The sequence below is a fragment of the Armigeres subalbatus genome, chromosome 1, assembly GCF_024139115.2.
Source record: "Armigeres subalbatus isolate Guangzhou_Male chromosome 1, GZ_Asu_2, whole genome shotgun sequence".
In the NCBI taxonomy this organism is placed as follows: Eukaryota; Metazoa; Arthropoda; class Insecta; order Diptera; family Culicidae; genus Armigeres; species Armigeres subalbatus.
Window position 1 is genome coordinate 44120982 of NC_085139.1, and position 20627 is coordinate 44141608.

Genomic DNA, 20627 nt, shown 5'->3' on the forward strand with positions numbered 1-20627 from the left:
ACGTAGTAAGACGGCAGTACACTTTATGTTCAGAACGATTATTTTACCGTATATTTGGCATATCATGTTCTACTCTGTTTCTCACAAAACAATTTGATGTATAGGTTTAATAGAAAAAAAAATGTTTAAATAATCGTAATAAGGAATGTTAAATACGAGTTGTGATTGGGGACAATAAAAGCGAATGTTTTCCATGCAGTGATACATTTGTTATGAATTACCGGGAATGTGGATTAACGAGTACACGATAAAAAGAAAACAAATTAATCAAGCGGACAACACAAAAGAAATCTCGCTTAACTTTTCAAAAGGAAAAACAACACCTTCCTCACAAATCAATTTGAGTACTGCAATCAACAAACTTTCATATTAGTCTGTTGCTTGCAATACTCAAACCAATGCATGAAAAAAATGCTACCTAATGTCCTCTGAAAAGTTAAGCGAGAAATGTACAGTTTACTCGTTACCCGTTAGAGAAACTAATGAATAGTTGCTGGTTTTCATTTACATAGAGATGAATAAAAATTTCAACGAACTAAGGGGCACCGCAATATCAAAATTCTGGAACACCAACTAGATTGTATTTGTGTTTTTTTATGAATGTCAGCCGATTCAATACAAGTATTTATAAATATATCAATATATTGAACGCAATTTATATACTAAGCATTTTTAAATTTTAATGGCGTTACACCAAAAAAGTTAACAAAAAAGATAAAAAAATCGTAACCAAACGTTTAAAAAACATACAAATATTCTACATGACTTTGGTGTTAGGTGACCATATCCCTATACATAGGGGAGGAGGGGTAATTTCGCCAACGCGTTGCAACGGGGTGTGCAATGAAAATGCAATCGTTTGTTGAATTATTAGCTCCACCCAGTTGCCTGTTCGTATGATGAAGCAGTGTAAGCTATTTTCCAAATTAATTTCAAGTTCAATTCAACTTTTTTTTAAATTATTAATGATGGAAAAATATTATGAAAATTTAAAGAATTGGACCATCCTAAATAAGAAATAAGTCGATTTTATGTTTTATTTTGCTTATTTTCGAAGTTAAGATAACTGATCACATCATGAATCAAGGACAATGCATAAAAACTAGAAATATTTAAAGCATTCACATTAAAGATGAGAATGTGGCCTATCAGTAATATTGTCGATGGTTGTTTGGGGTACCTGATATTGAAGAAGTATGGATATATACATTTAACTTAGTAAAACGTGTAAACAATAGGCCATTCGGTTAGGAGAGGTTCCATAACGACTATTGAATAAACTTGTCCAATCTTATCACGCATTATTTGATTTCACTGGCACACTCTGCGAAATACAAGAAGCCAAGAAAATTTTCTACAATATAGAAAAATCCCAAACTGCTCCAGGAAGTGAGTCTCACAACTGAGCTACTCAGCGCCTCAAGGACGAAAATTGGGCAGCATCCTCAGATGTATGGCAGTAGCGTCCAAATGACCTGGCACTAAGTATGAATCACAGACAAACAGACATAACACTCATCAAATTTCCATCGTTCAATGATTTACTGGTCGATTCAAATAATTATTAGTTGGCCAATCGATCACTCCTGGCGCGCGCATCGGATTTACTTGAGTTTGACGTTTGCTCACTACCGCCATCTGGTTCGTGATTTACCCAACTAACTGAAATCATCAGATGTCGTTAGTGTTTGAATGACGATGAATTGGATGAGTGAATGTTCAATGTGTTATGTCTGTTTGTCTGTGTATGAATGTTCTTAAATACCTGCATGGTCACCATCTTACTGATAATAGCAATTATCAAATTGATACCAAACTCCGGAAGTAGAATGTACATGGTATTAGGTCCTCTTATACGTCGACAGGTGTTACAGATGTTGCTGCTCCTCATACATGACTTTCTGTATTCTGGTTGATTTTTACTTTCTTCCTTCGTGCTTGAATATTCAGCACACCTTTTATATTTCAATAACACTTTTTTCTCATTGTCGTGTGTCGTGAAAATGATCGTCAAAGCCACAATTTATCAGTAGCCCTGTTTGCAATGAATTGTTTGAACCACTTGAAATAAATCACCGCACAAACTAAACTCATCGAAACTTGAAAGCATTTTTTTTTACGGGAGCAACGGAGTACAAAAAAATGCATCCTATCTTAAAGCGGCACACTTCGATATTCTATCATATCTGAATATTTTCACAACAGGCGTTGATAAACAATCAGATAAGTTTCGAAACATCTGCATTGGACAATGCAATTACTTGATAGCCGCTTGATAAACAGCAGCAGTTTTTAGGGTGTCCGATTTACCCCCAGCACCCCTACTTTCATATGTTTATATTTTTATATCTTCATTTTTTCATATATTTATATTTCCTTATTTTTAAACTCTCAAACTTTAATGTTAATAGTGTTTTCATATTTTCATATATTTATAATTTCACATTTTTATTCCATCATATTTTTTTCTTCTATCGTCTTCTTCTTTTTTTCTTCTACTCATTTTCTTTTTTCTTTTTCCTTTTTCGTTCGTCTTTCTACCTTCTTTTTTATCTCTTGTTCTTTTCGACCTTGTGTCCTTTTCGACTTTTCGACTGTCCTTTCTCGCCTAGGTGCTTTGCCGTTTATTTGTGAAACTGTATATGTAACTTTTTTGATCAAAATCAGATTTTTATATATTCTGAATCCTCGTTCAAAAGTACGTGAAAATCGGATCTGCCTAGTTGTAGATTGCGGCAAAATCTACAATGACGTGGATATCTTTATCTCTGCAACTGTGTTTATCTTTGATTAGATTTGTCTTCATTAATAATCATTTTCAAATAAAGAGTTTGTTCTTGGAGAGATTTTATAGCCTTATTGCCTGTTCAGATTACGAGCTTTATGGCATGATAAAGAATATTTTATTATACAGTGAGGTGAGTCAGCCTAGGGCTGCAAGTATAGGGTGGGTGTACCAATTGTCGCCATACATAAGAACAACTTTTTTTTTTTAAATAAGTAAAAGGCATGTGGGTGGACTTTATATATCAAGCGAAAGATTTTACTTTCTGCTCCTTAGTACAGCTGTGAAAACCACAATAAAATTTGTTATTATCCTCAAAATTTATTAATCCATAATAGGAACGCATGCACCAGTTGTGGCACTATTCTTAATTTTGGTTCCTTATTTGGCAAATCCCATTGTTTTCTTATGGGACTGGCCAAATAGGGACCACAACTGGTGCAAAGAACGTCAAAAAGTAAGCAAAATCAATTTTTACAATTATGCTTTGCTTGTTTGGGAGGAAATCAAAGGTTTTATCTTATCATATGAATATGCTTTATCGATTTGAACTTGGTTTGCGGTGATTTGATTGGCCATTTCGCATATAAAGCACTAGTGCGACAACTGGTGCTATAGCCACAACTGGTACACCTAGCCTATATAATAAAGACATAAAAAAGTAATTTGATGTCAAAATTTACTCATATTATTTTCATTTAATTTGAAATCACGTAAGGAGCCTCATCTCACTTCGATGATGCCTGTCTGTGAGTGCGTAAGAACGTATCTGATTGGTACTTCGTTAGGAATAAAATACACCCCATTCACCATTGAATGGTCATTAGCATCTTGGCCAGCAACTCCTAACTCCTCGTGGTGCAAGCTGAGGTACAAGTAACCTTACGTACGATCGGGTAGTCAACCCCACTTTGATCATATGCTGAAAGAAAAGAAAGGAACTTTTACGCTGGGGCTTTTACGCTGTAGCAAGGGACCTGGCAGAACGTGAAACACTGTAGACGGAAACGGAAACAGGAGATCCGCCTCTTTCAGAGGCAGAAACGCCGCCTGGAAGAAGCGAAGTGGGAACAGATATAGAATCTGAGTAACTATCAAAAGTTCAACGCATTCCGCAACGGCTTTATATCACGAGGCAAGATTTGCACCGATAGGAATGGGAGCATCTTAACGAACGAAGGTGTGGTGATCGAAAGGTGGAAGCAGCACTTCCAGTAACACTACGTCAGTTCAGCGAAAGATGGAAACCAACTAACCCCAACCCAAAGAGAAGCTAAGGATGCAATCAAGAAGCATTAAGGTGGTTATACAACAAAGCCACAAATCGGCCATCTTGGAAACCACGTGCTTTTTCTACTGATTTTTCAATAGCACGAATTGAGAGAAGCACAACGCCCATGGAGATGAAACATCCGTATATCGTTTGCTTACTTATGCTAAACAATCGACTTTAATTTCAGCATTGTATGAACATTATTACGCTAGATTTGAACTTTTCATATAGGAGTAGAAACCGTGTGGTGAATTAGAAATTCACCACTTGGCTTGATTGTATAATCACCTTAATGCAGCTGGTAAAGGTGGTATCGGTGCTGAACTCATCAAGATGGCCACAGAGCATCTGGCCGCTTATCTGCACAGACACATGTACTAAAGGAGCGAAAGGAAGGGGTCATATGCCCCATTTACAAGAAAGGCTGGAGTGTGATCACCATTCTTATTAACGCTTACAAATTGCAATCTACAATCGTCACTCATCGTCTATCACCAAAAGTGAATAAGTTTGTGGGAAGTTATCAAGCCGGCTTCGTTGATGCTTGCTTGGCAACGAACCAGATGATAATGTATGGAAAATTCATCAAAAATGCCATGAATATCAGGTCCCAACCAACCCGTGAGCAACTTGACGTCTCCAGTACATTGTCAGTGTACCCCGAAAAATTGGTTCAGGTGGTTCTGTCAAACTTACTTATATCGGGAGCATTTCTCGATTATGGCGTAAAAGGTAAAATATGAACCTATTTTTTTTTTTCATTATTTATTATAACAATCGCATTACTCATTAGTTATTTTGGTATAGGCTCGTATATATTCAAGCACTACGGAGCTGGGTGCTTAAAATATAGATAAAACTACAACGTGGTTTGTTGCTGGATTATTCGAAACAAGTATTTATAGGGGTACCAACCCGGGATCAACTTGACATCTGTAGTACGATACCACTGTACCCCGAAATTTTGGTTTAATAAGTTTAATTGGTTTTGTCAAACTTGTGATTATCTGAATCATTTTATGAAAAAAGCGAAAACGAAGGTAATGTCCAGTACTAAATACCGTGACAAAAATCATTCCAAACTAGAATTAATATTAGGAAATAGGGGCTAGCTGATGACTCTAAGACTACCGACTGAAGGTTGAAGGAGCGATTGGCAATACAAATCAAATGGCGGAAATTTTACCTATCACACCAAATTTTTATCTCTCGTTCCAGCAAAACATTTTGCTGGTTGTAAACCAGCAATAGACTTGTTTACTGGAATCCAAAACAGCAAAAGGAATGTTATTGCTGGAAATCCAGTATCCGTGTTTAGCTGTCAAATAAAAGTCACACGTTAGAGATAAAAATAGGCGAGAACAACACAACCGCAATATTTGCTTCATTTGTGCGATTCAGTACCGTCAACTGGGGGGAAGATGATCATTGAGGTGAAGATGATCATTTGATGTGTCAGTCAAAAGTGCCAAATTTTCTTATGAAACGGTAGTCAACAATATTCAATTCCATGACGAATAGAAGAAGATTGATTACGTAACGCAAAAATATGCCACTTTCAGCCGGCCTCATACATGTATGTCGAAATTTTTGTATGAAGCATAAGATTGTTTTTATATGAATCCTCACACTTATTGCAAGACCCCTTATCAATCGTCTCTACTCTAAGCATTGCATAATCTATGCATACTCTTATTCACTCTACTGGCATCGCCAATCCTTCCAATGGGTTGTACCGATCAACTTGCCAACGAAACTGCTAAATCTACAATAGAGGTAATAAACTATAGAGGGAGATTGTCGCTGTCGTCACTGGCGAAACATCTTTTGCTGGCGAGGATAGGGCACTAAATGTCAACAAAGGAAAAAACAGAACGTTTTGACAGATAGGTACCCAACATGTTTGGGGACGAAACCAAAGGGAACCGCAGCGACAGTCGTCCTCTATAGTTTATTACCTCTATTAAATCTACACGTAAAAAAATTCAATTATTTTATTTATTCAATTTGATTTAAATTATCTATTAAACAGCATATTATATTTTTCATTTTCCATTATATGATTGTCATAATAAAGCTGAATCGTTTTCATCTAGAGTGTGCATATCGATTATTATCGTTTTGAATGAAAAGTATAAGTTTCGCCTAATGGCAAAAATGTATTAGGCGAAACTTATACTTTTGATTAGCATATCACAATAGAAAAGCAGCCGCGGCGCCGTCGGATATATTCATCCTCAAGCCAAACTGTTGTGGAAAAATTGTTCACGTTTTGTTGTTCTGATCCGGTTCCTCGTTAAAACAAGCAACAGGTAATATCCTATTTAGGCGCAACATTATATTTATTCAAACCAATTGTGTTTTTTTTTTTCAGTAATCCAGAGCCAATCTGCTCTATTTTTCGGGCGGCGATTCCGATTGCAATCAGACCGGAGGAGGTGGAGGTGTCATCAACAACACGGCCAAGCGTTGTCATGCCGGGACATGTAAACCTCGATTAGACCCGGAAACAACTGACGGAGCATAACATCGTAGGTGTTTAGCTGGACCCGATCCGGTAGAATAACCGCAAAGCCAGAAAGAGAACAATAATTGCGACCCGGAAGAAGTTCCCATCAGATAGTGGTTCAAACTACTGACAGACGATTCTTGCATGGAGAATGCAATCCGTCTGATCGATACCGCCACGACCACCACCTGAGAATTACTATCTGTACACCGAACGCAGGTCATCCTTGTCTTTGGAAGGCCCATCATGCGGAGCAGCACGTGAGAAGATAAATCGACCAAGCTTCAAGCGGAATGGCATGTGTGTGTGTTTTTTAATTATGTCAATCAATAAGAAATACAAAAATATATACTTGTTTTAATTTTTAAATTGATTTTTTATTTTTTGATTAAAACATTAAAGGACCTAATAATTTTATTGTTGAATAACTAATGAAAAACATTCATTAATCTTATTATTATTAAAAATGTCTAATCAGGCATATGAGCATTTGACATGAAATGTATAAGTTTTGTGTTATGATTATCTTATGCAGTGCCGCATACTTTTCATTACATTTAGATATATTCCATACAGAAACCACAATGGCAAAAATATATGTGTTTTGCCAAATACATTCATTATGAAATTTTTTTTTCGTGTATACAAAACACTTCTTTTTTTTTTGTCGCACTTTCAGCGACTTTTATGGTATATATATGCTTCTATGGAATATACGTCATGTACTGGAACTTTTATAGCGATTTATAATTCCGCACCATAATAACACGAAAATAACACGATATGAAAGCCAAGTTCGATGAGTTTGAGGTTATGTTTCTAATTTTCAAGGTGTTCTACCCCCATATGGAGTGTTCAGTTTGCCCCAACAGGTGAACAAATTTAAAAACTGTTGGAAATTTTGTAAAAATCAAGGAAACTTGTCATAAATGCATGCCAGAGCACTGTAAATAACAGAATTTTGCTATGAGATGACCAATAATTGAGAAATCATCTTCTGTGGTAAAGTAAAGCTTATTTTATGGGAAGTGAAACTTATAATTTTTAACCATTTGGAAGACATTCTAACTTTTTCGTCACATTTATGCGCTAAGAAAATAAAACAATGGCTTCTACGCTATAAATTAGTTGTTTATGAAAGGATTATAGAGTTCGCTGCATTGAAAGTAGAAAAAGGATTGAATTAACACGGATATTGGGGGTGTCCAATCTGCCTCGGGTGTTCATAATGCCCCCTGGTCCCCTACATTTGAAATGGAAATAATTATCATTATATTTACAACTATTTTTCATTATAGCCGAATAATGATGCCGAACTTGCCTTGGGCTGTCAGAGCCTCACAACTCCAGTGATAATTTAAAGTTCAAATAGAACTTGAAGGAGATTATTGCATCCTTATCAAAAACAGTTTTCGATGAAATTCGAATTTGAGGAAGCATGGAACATCAATTGAAACAATATTTTCTTATCATTTCTATTATGCCGCTATTTACATTATTTCATCGATATTTACATAACTACCGTAAGCGATATTATCGTTAGGTTGTTATAAGTTGTATTTGTTTTTATTCACATAAAATATATAGATACATAATAAATAAATCTTATTCCTTTGTTTAATACATTCTTAATTAAATGCACTTTTTTGTTCACATTGTACTGACATTTCATTAATGAGATCAAATTGCTGGAATTCAGGAAATTATTTTGATTTAGATTTTGCTGACCATCCAGCAAGCCATTGCTGAAAAAACAGTTGAGCACCCGTCATTTCTATGATTTTCATGTTTGCTGGAAGAACAGCAAAATAAATTTTGCTGGATGAATTGCTGGTTTTACAGCTCGGCAAAATCCAGCAAAATTTTGCTGGTTTCCAGCGAATAAAATTTGGTGTGCAAGTATTAAATTCCCACCAATCGAATCCCGACTGTATTAATGGTACTGGGTGAACTAGGCACGAGAGATGTTGCTTTTCAAAATAGCTTACACAAATCTAACGCAAAATGGGTCATTCAACCTTATTATTTTTAATTTATAGTAAACCTCCGCGAAATATTTCTCTAGTTTCTCGATTGTAAAATCCGTACAAATGAACCAAAATAAACCGACAGCCATTTGAAAACAGACAAGATAATATATTTAAATAAGTGTTTGTCTTTTTTTATTCTGGAAAAATCTGAATTAGCCAGACTAACGAGAGGATTTCTTTGAGGTAAAAATAACCTTACACCTTGGGAAAACTTTCCGCTGCATTTTGGTCCCCGCGTCCCGTGTATTTTAAATGGAGCCGGGATTGTGATTATCCGTGCTCAATTTCGGATAATTCGTGCCCAACATCGTATAATATGTGAAACACGCGAAAAATGTGAAAAATTCGCGAATCAAATTCACGAGGTATGAGGCTACCGTAATATGAAATTTTGGGTTGGAAAGTTTCTCGACTTCCCTCACGCAAAAAGATGTTGCAGTTGAAATTATCGTACCGAGGGTTAATTTAAGAATATGCACCGATGATTATCTGCAGTTAACAAACCCGTTAAACCCGTAAATCATTACGCGCAGTGAAAATAAACTGTGGGGGTTATTTATTTAATTAAAACGGCATATAGATTTAAATACTCTACGAAACTATCCTTCGTTACAAAAATGACCACGTTTTATTCTGATCCAAATGTGAACCATTACGTGTATTTTAAAAAGAAACTACCTAGTCATGATGATATATACTAGAGTGGGGCGTCATGGTCATTTTTTCAAATCAATGGTTTTTCGAAGCCATGCTGGGTCCTGAACAACTGTGCAGAATTTGGGACCGATTGGTTGCTTCCTCGCTTTTCGCATCGCGTTTGAATTTTGTATGGAAATCAGTGTGGGAGAACGTATATTTTTGCATTTCTACTACTAGAGGTTTCCGTTCATCGTAAACCAAGTGTCACATTGCGTTAAAGTATAACCCAAAGGATGCCGAAAAACTTAAGTCGAGTCAAGTACGAGACACTGAAGACGGCCTTACTGTTGAGGTCGAAATACGTATCTGTCAAGATACAATTAAGTGGTGGAATTCAATGGGATTGTACAAACTCGTCTTATGACAAGAGAAAAAAACATGGTTTCTACAGAGGAAAAGTGTGGCGGCAGTGTAGGATGACCTATTTTTTATGTTTCGAAGCGCCATCTGCGATTTGCTAGTGGGTACGCGAAACTAAGGCCAAATGTCAAGTTGTGGGGGGGTTGGTCCCATCGCATCGAAAGGTTGAAAGGACAAAATGTCGAAAGACAAAAGGTAGAAAGGTCGAAAAGACAAAACGTCGACAGGGACAGAAGTTCTAAAGGGACAAAGGGTCGATCGAGAAGAAGTCGATAACAAGTTGAGTGCATTCCAAAGGAATTTGTGAAATGCATTTAACTATAAGCAGGAGTAGTACACTCATCTCATCATCAAAGTTGGAGAATTAGAATAAGAAATTTTCAAAGAAGGAGTAATACCTATGAAAAAATATCATGAATATCAAGACAGTTCTGAATGTTGATTTACGTAATGAATAAAACTTGTATTATGCGAGTAGAGATGTCGCAAATTAATCGATTACTTCGATTAATCGATTCATCGTTGTGATAATCGATTAATTTTGAATCGATTATTACCCAACGATTAATCGATTCAATAATCGAGATGAATCGTGAGTAATCGATTAGTTACTAATCGATTAATCAGAATTTTACGACATCATAAGGATGTCGAAAATTAATTGATTATTTCGATTAATCGATTCATCGTTGTGATAATCGATTAATTTTAAATCGATTACTACACAATGATTAATCGATTCAATAATCGACAAGAATCAAGAGTAATCGATTAGTAACTAATCGAATAATCGGGATTTTACGACATCTCTATATGCGAGATTGATTCTCTCCGTTTCAGTTTGTCTATTTCGACATTTAGTTCTTTTCGACCTGATGTCTCTTTCGACCTTCTGTTTCTTTTAACTCTACACGTCCGCCTTACAAGCGGATGGTCATGGGTTCGATTCCCAGCCCCTCCAACAAACCTTCGTCAGTCACCGGATCCACAGCCCATATGGTGGCGTTTTGGAGTACGCGCCTTGCCGTCACGGCTGCCTGATGACGACTGACAACTTCTTCTTCTTGGAGGCATTCCTCCAACGTTACCCGGATAAATAGCAACCGAACAATGCACCGATCATTAGATACACGATATGGACGAACGAACAAAATTGTATCATGATGAGATGGACTGGCAACGACAATAATAATGAGTAATGTAAATCTAAAAATAGATTCTGTGTGGATTCTGTACCGCAGAATATCACAGTCGATTTCGGCACAGTAGCGGTTAAGTAAAACAGAGGACCTAACAAAGAAAAGAATAAAAAAAACCGTTTGTCCCGTTAGACGTTTTGTCTCTTTCGACATTTTGTTCTTTTCGACCATTTGCCTTTCGACCTTTTATCCTTTCCATCTTTTGTCTTTCGAACTTTTGTCCCTAGCCCATTCAAAACTCCGCAGAAGAAACTTTTGTTTTTACCTCATAAAATTCACAATATTTGCAAAACATTTTAGGCATAATATACCCATTTTTTTATACTGAAGGAATTATAATTTGTCAGGCTTTAGGTATTGCAATAACAGACTATGTTATGCATAAAATATTTCGCATATTAATTTTTGATATTATTGCTTTGGTATTTTACGTCTTTTTCAAACCTAGTTCATACCAGTGTAAGGTATCAATAACAGAATAAAGTACAGTATGACCCTTAAAAAATGCGACATTATTTTTATCTTATTTATGTGTAGATTTTTTTTTGTCACTACTGTTATACATGTGTGTACTTGTTGAAATCTCTACTGTCAATTGACGTAAAGCGGACCTGAAAGGAGGCTTCCGAGCCTCTTGAAAGGAGACTTCAGAGTCTCTTGAAAGGAGGCTTCAGAGCCTCTTGAAAGGAGGCTTCAGAGCCTCTTAAAAGGAGGCTTCAGAGCCTCTTGAAAGGAGGCTTCAGAGCCTCTTGAAAGGAGGCTTCAGAGCCTCTTGAAAGGAGGCTTCAGAGCCTCTTGAAAGGAGGCTTCAGAGCCTCTTGAAAGGAGGCTTCAGAGCCTCTTGAAAGGAGGCTTCAGAGCCTCTTGAAAGGAGGCTTCAGAGCCTCTTGAAAGGAGGCTTCAGAGCCTCTTGAAAGGAGGCTTCAGAGCCTCTTGAAAGGAGGCTTCAGAGCCTCTTGAAAGGAGGCTTCAGAGCCTCTTGAAAGGAGGCTTCAGAGCCTCTTGAAAGGAGGCTTCCGAGCCTCTTGAAAGGAGACTTCCAAGCCTCTTGAAAGGAGGCTTTCGAGCTTTTCGGAGAAAGGCCTTCATGTCTCTCAAATATAGCTTTCCGAACCTTTAGAATCAAGATTTTTAGTTCAGGGCGCGACAAAGGTACCTGGGTCAGGGGTACATGTACCCCAGGTTGAGAACCACTGACGTAAACAAAACAGTGAATTTCTTAAAAAAAATGCCAAAAATGTTCGCAAAAGATTTAGTCACAAGTTTGCTTGTTGCCCAAAAGTCGATAAAAGAAATAACAAAGATCGAGGGTTGCCACCGGGCCACTGTTTATCGGATTAAACGTTCTCTTCTTAATGGACCACACCCACAGAAGGCAGGAAGTGGTCGTCCGCGCTCGGCACACACTCCAAAGGTCATCGAATCGTTCAAGAGGAAAATTACATTGAATCCTATTAAATCGATCCGAAAATTGGCAAAAGCAGCTCATACCTTGACTTGAAGGCTTCGTCTAGGGCTAGGGTGAAGTGCCACTTGATCACGAACCGGATTAAGGAACTGTGGCTTGAGATAATCAATAATCGTGTTCTCTGACGGAAAACTGTTCAACATAGATGCGGTGTCCAACACGCGCACTGACCGGTTTATTTCGCCGAAGAAGGTCGAGGAATTTCCTGAGCACAAAAAGTTTAAGTTTACATCCAACCACCCTGCAGGAGTTATGGTGTTCGGGGCAGTCGCATCTAATGGATTGGCAATGCCCCCGGTATTCATCAAAGAGGGGTTAAAAGTGATTACGGAGGTCAACATCGGCATCTTGAAGGACCATCTAATGCCATGGATCAAGTCCAACTTTGGAAAAGACCAATTGAGCGCCCTGTCATACATCCAAGCTTGGCTGGTTGACAACCTGAATTTTTGTTCGAAAGAGTTTTGGTCCCCCAGCAGCCCGAACTTGAATCCACTGGATTATACTATATGGGCCAACATTCAGGCTAAGGCATGTGAAATTCTCTCATCCCAGTATGGATTCACTCAAATCATCCATTCGCCAGGCATGGGCCTCAATGTCAGCGTCGTATATTACTACCGTGTGTTCCAGATTCAGACATCGCTTGGAGCAGGTGATCGAAAATCAGGGTGGACACATTGAATAAATGTATTCAAAACATGTCTAATAATTTTGGGAAATCTTTAAAAAAAATTTGCTTCCATAATTATTTTTGCAGGAATCACACTTATTTAAGGAACTGTCACAAATCGCTTTTTTAATGGGTCATACTGTATTATTGAGTTATTTTCTCCTGCTCAGGTACACTGAACCAATTATTCCGTTCTAAATCGATTGTCATTCGCTTTTCAGATGATTCGCATTCGCTTGCTTTCGGTGCCGGATGACAAACATCCATATGGGCATCCTCCATGAATCGGATGATTATGAAAACATAAACCGAATGATATTTCATATGGCTTAAGGATGAGCTTAACACGATGATCAGATGGTAGGAATATTATTTTTATATTCGAAAAAGTCAATATTGCAGAAATTTTTCAATATAAGTAAAAAATGACAAAATAGTTCAAAGGCTGGTGTTATTTTTTCAGTTTTTATTGCAACGGCATGTTACATTTTGTACATTTTTTATCGTATTTGTAATCAACCATCAACGGCCGGGATATCATAATTATGAAATATAAATGAATATTAAACAAATTAACACGAAAGAAATGTGACCTGCGCAAGACGAGAAACTTTACAAATGGCGCTAGATCTTACAAACTTCACCACAACGTATAGCATACCGTTGGTAGAAGGTCTTGTTCGGGAAATCCCGGGACAAAACTCCCGGGATATCCCGGGATATAATCCATTCCGGATCCCGAGATTTTTTATGCAAATCCCGGGATTTCCCGAAAATAAAAAAAATACATGATAACAAAAATATTTAAGATAAATTAATGTATGTATATTCTGCATAATTGCACCGATTCTCGTTTGTTAGCCCATCTGCTTTTGTTTTGCCCGCATGACTTATGCACACCCATACATACAAACATACACAAACAAGCAAACACAGATATCATCTCAATTCGTCCAGAGAGTGATGAGTAACACAGGTCTCGTAGCTATCTGACTATTTTGATTTTGGAGCGAACATACAGCTGATGAAAATAAGGAATCATCTTTCCAGATTTCACAATAATCGAAGCGCCATCCGATGTATTACTGCGGATACGAAATTGTATTCAATGTCACAACTTATTAACAGCTGTTCCACGGATTGCTTTATCTTCTCCCCGGAAACGATCCGTAAAGCCGAAGTTGTCCCAAGTTATCGCACCTCGCTATAAGTGACGTTCTTCAACGAAGTCTCCCAAATCCAAGACGATCATGTCGGAATCAAAATTTTCAGATAATGAGGAACGACGATTGTTTCAACGACATCAGTGGTAGTGAAGAATCAGATGACGAAGTCAATTCGTTATCATTTAGTAATATCTGAACTTATATTGATTTTCTTAACCAAATGTTAAATTTAATTCACTATTATATAAAACTGATTTTGAAGAAACTTTCAAACGGATCCGAAACATTGCTCGAATTTTTCGTCGATCGGCAATGGAGAACTCAATGTTCCAGAGAAAGGATGGAAAACGGTTTAGGGAACAACTTCAACTCGTTCAGGATGTTCTGAAAACTATTGAACTGTGAAATCGCTCGCCAAGCTCCATAATAATAAAAGAACGTACATAATCAAAAATTATCTGGATCTGGTTAAATCGATATTCGACGCTCTCCAGCCTGTTGGGGTGCTATCGGAGGCGCTTTGGGTCGTGACGTAATGTTGTTGACGAGACTTTTTGCTATCTAAACTGAATAGCCAGCAAAACCCTTTCACCTCGAAATTGCACGATGCAATTCTAAAACGAGTAGATGAACGTCGATACATTAAGCTTTTCTCACTTATGAGATGGCGTCAAAGTGAAGAAAGGTAATTTTCGAATTCTGCTGAGCTTTCGATCGCTTCCCGTCACTAGCTGATTAAGTTTCTAAAGTTGCCGATCCACACATCATTTTCTGAATCTGACGGGAACAAGGCATCATCTCTCATAGAATAGTTAGAGGCTATGATCCAGAAACAGAGAGATGCGTCGTAGTTTGAATAATTTCATCAATAAGGAGCATGCTCTGTTTGAAGTAACTGAAGAACTAGCATCGAGTCTGGAGAAGGTTTTCATGGCATTGAAGTCCATTAAACCCACTTCGATTGATACACCCAACCAGCGACTGTTAGATTTTCATACAATTCTGTATAAGGACCTAGCAAAACCTGTATAAGAACTAGGCATATGCAACATTATACATAGCGTTTTCCCATATGCCCAGTTCTCATACAGGTTTTGGTGGGTTATTATACAGAATTGTTAGAAAATCTACCAATCACCAGTCGGTTATCTGATTTTAATTCTGAAATAACTGCACTAAGAAGAAGAAGTTTTTATTATCGGATTCCTGCATCAACGCCTTAACCTTTCTTAAACCGTATTGCAAGCGAGTAGACAAGTAACGATTCGTTAGTAAATTGAACTGGTACATATTTTACCATTCTTAAAAATGTAATAAATATATGAAATTTAAATTTGCAAGTGTTTTTATTTTCATCCCGGGATCCCGGGATAACGAAAAATTTAATTCCGGATCCCGGGATTTTTTATAGCCCGGGAAACAAGACCCTTTAACCCAGGCCTGCCCAACCTTTTTAAGTCACGGGCCAATATTCAGAATCAATACCTGCGGGCCAACAAATATTCGGAAAATAGAGGAACTGTCCCGATCTCCATCTCACTGAACATATATTCATCTCATTGCGAAACAAAGAAATACAGCACAAGTTTTGTCGCTTCTTTTTGTCAACATAGTGCTCACTTCTAAAAAAAACACGAAAATGAAAAAACAAATAAAATTGCTTTCCATTGCTTTGTTTTTGATTGGATGAATATCGTAGCCATGAGATGAATTCCAGGAGCATTTCCCCTACATAATTTTACATGGTTTCAAAATAATAAATGTTATTTTATTCTATTTCCCATGATGGAGAAGACCTAAACACGATTTAATTCCTATGTTCAAAGATTGAGTTAAAAGGCCGAAAGGGTCGTTTGGCCGAAAGGGTCATTTGGCCGAATAGGTGATGAGTTTGCCGGGATTAGCGAATTGTTGGATGTTATCCCTTCTTTTAAAGTACGCACTTTCTGGGGTTAAGGCCCGTTTGCCCGGTAAAAGTGGATCGTTCATTAAAAGATGGCGTTCGCCAGAATTAAGACAACGGTGGATGTGATACCTTCTTTGAAGTAGGCATGTTTCTAAATAAAGACAATGGTGAATGTAATCCATTCTTTAGGAGAAGGCGCTTGTCCGGATTAAGGTAATGGTGGGCGTGACCCCTTTTTGCTGAGCGTTTGTCTAAATTGAGACAATGATGGATTTGATATCTTTTTCAACAATAAGTTATTGTTTGGCAGCCGGTAACGATAATTAGGATCCGATTTTTTAAAGTAGACTTTTCCACATAATGAGTCAATAAAGTCGGAAGTAGATCTGCCGTTTTTTTTATATTTTTCGAAAAATGTTTACTATCCGTCTAAATTTATATGTTCTGATAAATCTTAGACCTCTATCCAAGAGAAAAAATACTTCGAATAACTCTTTTTCTTTTACATTTCCAAATTATGCCAAATGGCTCACTCTAGCACTTCAAAAATATGTCAAATGTCCGTTATGCCAGATTTTTTTCCGGAATTCTGACCGAACTACTTTCGAATTTTGACGATTTTTTCCTACGGAAATCGAAGCATCTCTTCCGGAATTCCTTCTCCTTCCTTTATTTGGGAAGGAAGGAAGGAGAACTCCTTCCTTTATTTGGGCAGAATTCCTTCCGGAATACGGACAGAATTCCTTCCTGTATTCGGGTAGAATATCCATCGGGATTCAGACAGAATTTCCTTCGGAACTCGGGCATAATTTCTTTCCGAGTTCGGACAATTTTTTTCTTAAAGTGCGGACAGTCTGAATTCCGACAGAATTCCTTCCGGAATCTCATCCGGAGTTTGGACACAATACTTTCCGCAATTCGGACAGAAATTATTCCAGGATTCGGACAGATTTTTTTTTTAGGAAATCGGACAGATTTTTTTCGGTATGCGGACATACTTTTCTTCAGAGTTCGGATAGATTTTTTTTCGGATTTCTTTTTTCGGAATTTCGGTCTCCTCTTCGAGAACTCCTCCCGAGATTCGGACAGAATTTCTTTCGGATTGCGGACTGATTTTTTTAATGTGGACAAAACTCCGAAAGAATTCCTTTCGGAAAATGGTCAGAATCTCTTCCGGAATTCGGTCAAAATTCTTTCCGAATTTCAGACAGAATTCTTTCCAGGATTCGAACAAAATTTCTTCCGGAATTTGGACAGATTTTTTTCGGAATGCAGACAGAATTTCTTTCGGAGTTCGGACATATTTTTTTTTCGGAATTCGGATACATTTTCTTCTGAATGCGGACAGAATTCCTTTCGGAACTCCGACAGAATTCCTTCGAAAAATCGGTCAGAATCTCTTCCGGAATTCGCACAGAATTCTTTATGCAATTCGGACAGAATTCCTCCCGAGATAATTTTTTTTCGGAGCTCGAAAATATTTTTTTTCGGAATTAGGTCGGATTCGTGAAGAATTCCTTTCGGAATTCGAACAGAATTTCTTCTGGAATTGGTACTGAAGTTTTTTAAATGCGGACAGAATTACTTTCGGAATTCCAACAGAATTCCTTCCAGAAATCGGTCAGAGTCTCATCCGGAATTCTGACAAAATTCCTTTCGCAATTCAGACAGAATTTCTTCCAGGATTCGGACAGAGTTTCTCTCGCCACTCGAAGATAATTTTTTTTCGGGGCTCGAAATTTTTTTTTTTCGGAATTAGGTCGGATTCGTGAAAGAATTCCTTTCGGAATTCGAACAGAATTTCTTCCGGAACTGGGAACGAAGTTTTTTGAAATGCTTTAAAATTACTTTCGGAAATTACTTTTTTTGAAATTACTTTCGGAATTCCAACAGAATTCCTTCCAGAAATCGGTCAGAATCTCATCCGGAATTCTGACAAAATTCCTTTCGCAATTCAGACAGAATTTCTTCCAGGATTCGGACAGATTTTCTCTCGCCACTCGAAGATAATTTTTTTTCGGGGCTCGAAATTTTTTTTTTCGGAATTAGGTCGGATTCGTGAAGAATTCCTTTCGGAATTCGAACAGAATTGGGATTGGTACGGAAGTTTTTTAAATGCGGACAGAATTACTTTCGGAATTCCAACAGAATTCTTTCCAGAAATCGGTCAGAATCTCATCCGGAATTCTGACAAAATTCCTTTCGCAATTCAGAATTCGGTCAGATTTTTCTTTCGGTAAGCGGACAGAATTCCTTCCGGAAATCAGCCAGAATTTTTTTTTTAAGTTCGATCATTATTTTCTTTTGGAGTTCGGGATTTTTTTTTCAGAATTCGAACAAAATTCCCTTCGGAATTTCGAAAGATTTCCTTAGGAAATCGGACAGAATTTCTTTTGTAAATCGAACAGAATTTCTTCCGGAATTCTTTCCGGGATTGAGGTCGGTTCTCTTTGGAGTTGTCATCGAAACATCCATCGTTCGCTACGCAAAAGCAGGACGACTGCGATGGGCTGGGCACGTAGCTCGGGCACGTCAGTAAACCTGGTTCTCGGATAGCGATCTGACGGGTGCTATAAGAGGCGAGGTGCACAACGAGCAATGTGGTTCTGTCAAGCTCCGTGTCCGTGATCGAAATTTGTCTTTACGGCTTTCATTCTTGAAAAGAGCTGTTCACACAGATATGTGCTTCCGAAGAGCGAATATATCTTATGAAAGATGATTCTATCTGAAATTCAGATTTGAGCTAGTCGTTGCATTGGAGGTCAATAAATTCATTTGAATCGTTTCAATTACATTATTCACAACAGTAAACGGTTGTGAAAAATGGTGGTGATTGAAATCCTCCGCGATGACAAAGTTATTTAATTGTTTTAATGATGAGCGTCAATACATTAAGATTATTGATCGTTCTTGCTCATTAACTAAGGGAGACTAAGCTCTTTCGGGTTAGTTACCCTCAGGTCTTTTCTGGAAGGCATTGCATTCATTGGGATCAAAGCTGTCGATTCATCTGTGTTTTGAAGATAAAGACAATTATGTGCCATGTTTCTCACATCAATCTTTTCATCGATTGCGAGAGAGTAGAATCTGAAGCAGGAGGCTTTTTCTGGTAGTGTAGTTTTCAAATCTTCTGAGAGAACTTTTACTGCGACAAACTAATGTTACTAAAGGAGGCTTTTTGTTAGTGCATACGATGTCAATCAACAATTGTAGATATGCAATGCTTGACAAGTCATCCATCCTGGAATGATTTCATCCGTTTCATAAAATCAAGAAGTCAGTTTTGAAACGATTTCTTTGATGGGTGGACTCGAAGTTACAACACTCACTAACAGCAAAACTGCCCCGTACTACAATCTTCGACTTCGTGCTTGCCCGAATGGAGAAAGTTTGTTGCTTCGGTAAACCACTCTTCCAACAATAATTTGTATTAATAAAAGTTGCGGCCGGATCCGGATTAGAAGAATTTAATTTTTACGCGCCGCGGGCCTTAAAAATTTAGCCAAGGGCCGCATCCAGCCCGCGGGCCATACGTTGGGCAGCCCTGGTTTACAGGATCGTAACAATTCTTACAAAAACTCAAGAAAGCCGTTTTTAGTACATATATGGCTCCACTTTAGTATGTATACAGCGATTCAGTGTATTACAGGTAATCTTCGACATAACGTATCCCCGAAATAACGTACACTCGATATAACGTCTCTCGTGATAGCGTACATTCTTCCCCGATACAACGTATACTTTGAAAAATAATTTAAATTTGGGTAGATTTAGTAAATTGTCATGAGCATTCATGTAGGGATGACTTCTCAAGAAAAATTGACGTCAGATTGCAAAATCCTTTAAAAAGGTCAACGGAAAAAAAATTGTTCAAAAATTCTAAAATTGGAATTCTTTTAACTTTTTTTTCGGACACAATCGAAAAATACTTCTGAAATTCCTTCAATAATTCTTCCAATTTCTTTGGGAAACAATTTTGAAATTCCTTTAGGAATATCTTCAAGAATTCCTTTTGAAATTTCTTCGGAAATCCCTTTGACGAATCTTTGAGTATTCCGTTGAAAATTCCTTCAAGAATTTTGTTGGAAATGCCTTCATAAGTTCTTTCCAATATTACTTCAGGAATTCCTTCGTAAAGCCCTTCAAGTACTTCTTCAAAATTACATTAGGAATCCTATCAGAAACAATTCCATTTTTAGTACAGTAAATTTCAGGAAGAATTCTTCCAACAAAAGTTCGGGTAGAAGTCAGGTATTTTATATGGTTTTACTAAAGGGAAGAATTCCTAAAGGAATTTCTGAAGAAATTTTCAAAGGAATCTCCGAAAAAAAATTCACCCCAGTACATTTGTTAAACCTTCACATATTGTGCAATTGCACAAATCGAGGTTTCCATATAATAATTAGTAGTAGTAGTAATAATTAGCAGTAATCAATTTCCAATCCGGGTGGTAAATATCCGGAAAATGGGAAATTACCTTTGATTGCTCATTGCGGCGTGAAATGCGCATCAAAATCTCACATGACAGCATGTAATCGCGGAGGATGGAGATCCTTCAA

At 37.4% G+C, this 20627-nt stretch overlaps 1 protein-coding gene across 6 annotated transcripts in view; it reads right to left on the reverse strand.

Moving 5' to 3' along the window:
• Positions 1–20627, reverse strand: part of LOC134224939 (alpha-1,6-mannosyl-glycoprotein 2-beta-N-acetylglucosaminyltransferase) — a 306618-nt gene that overhangs the window by 270753 nt on the left and 15238 nt on the right. The gene's annotated exons all lie outside the window — the stretch shown is intronic.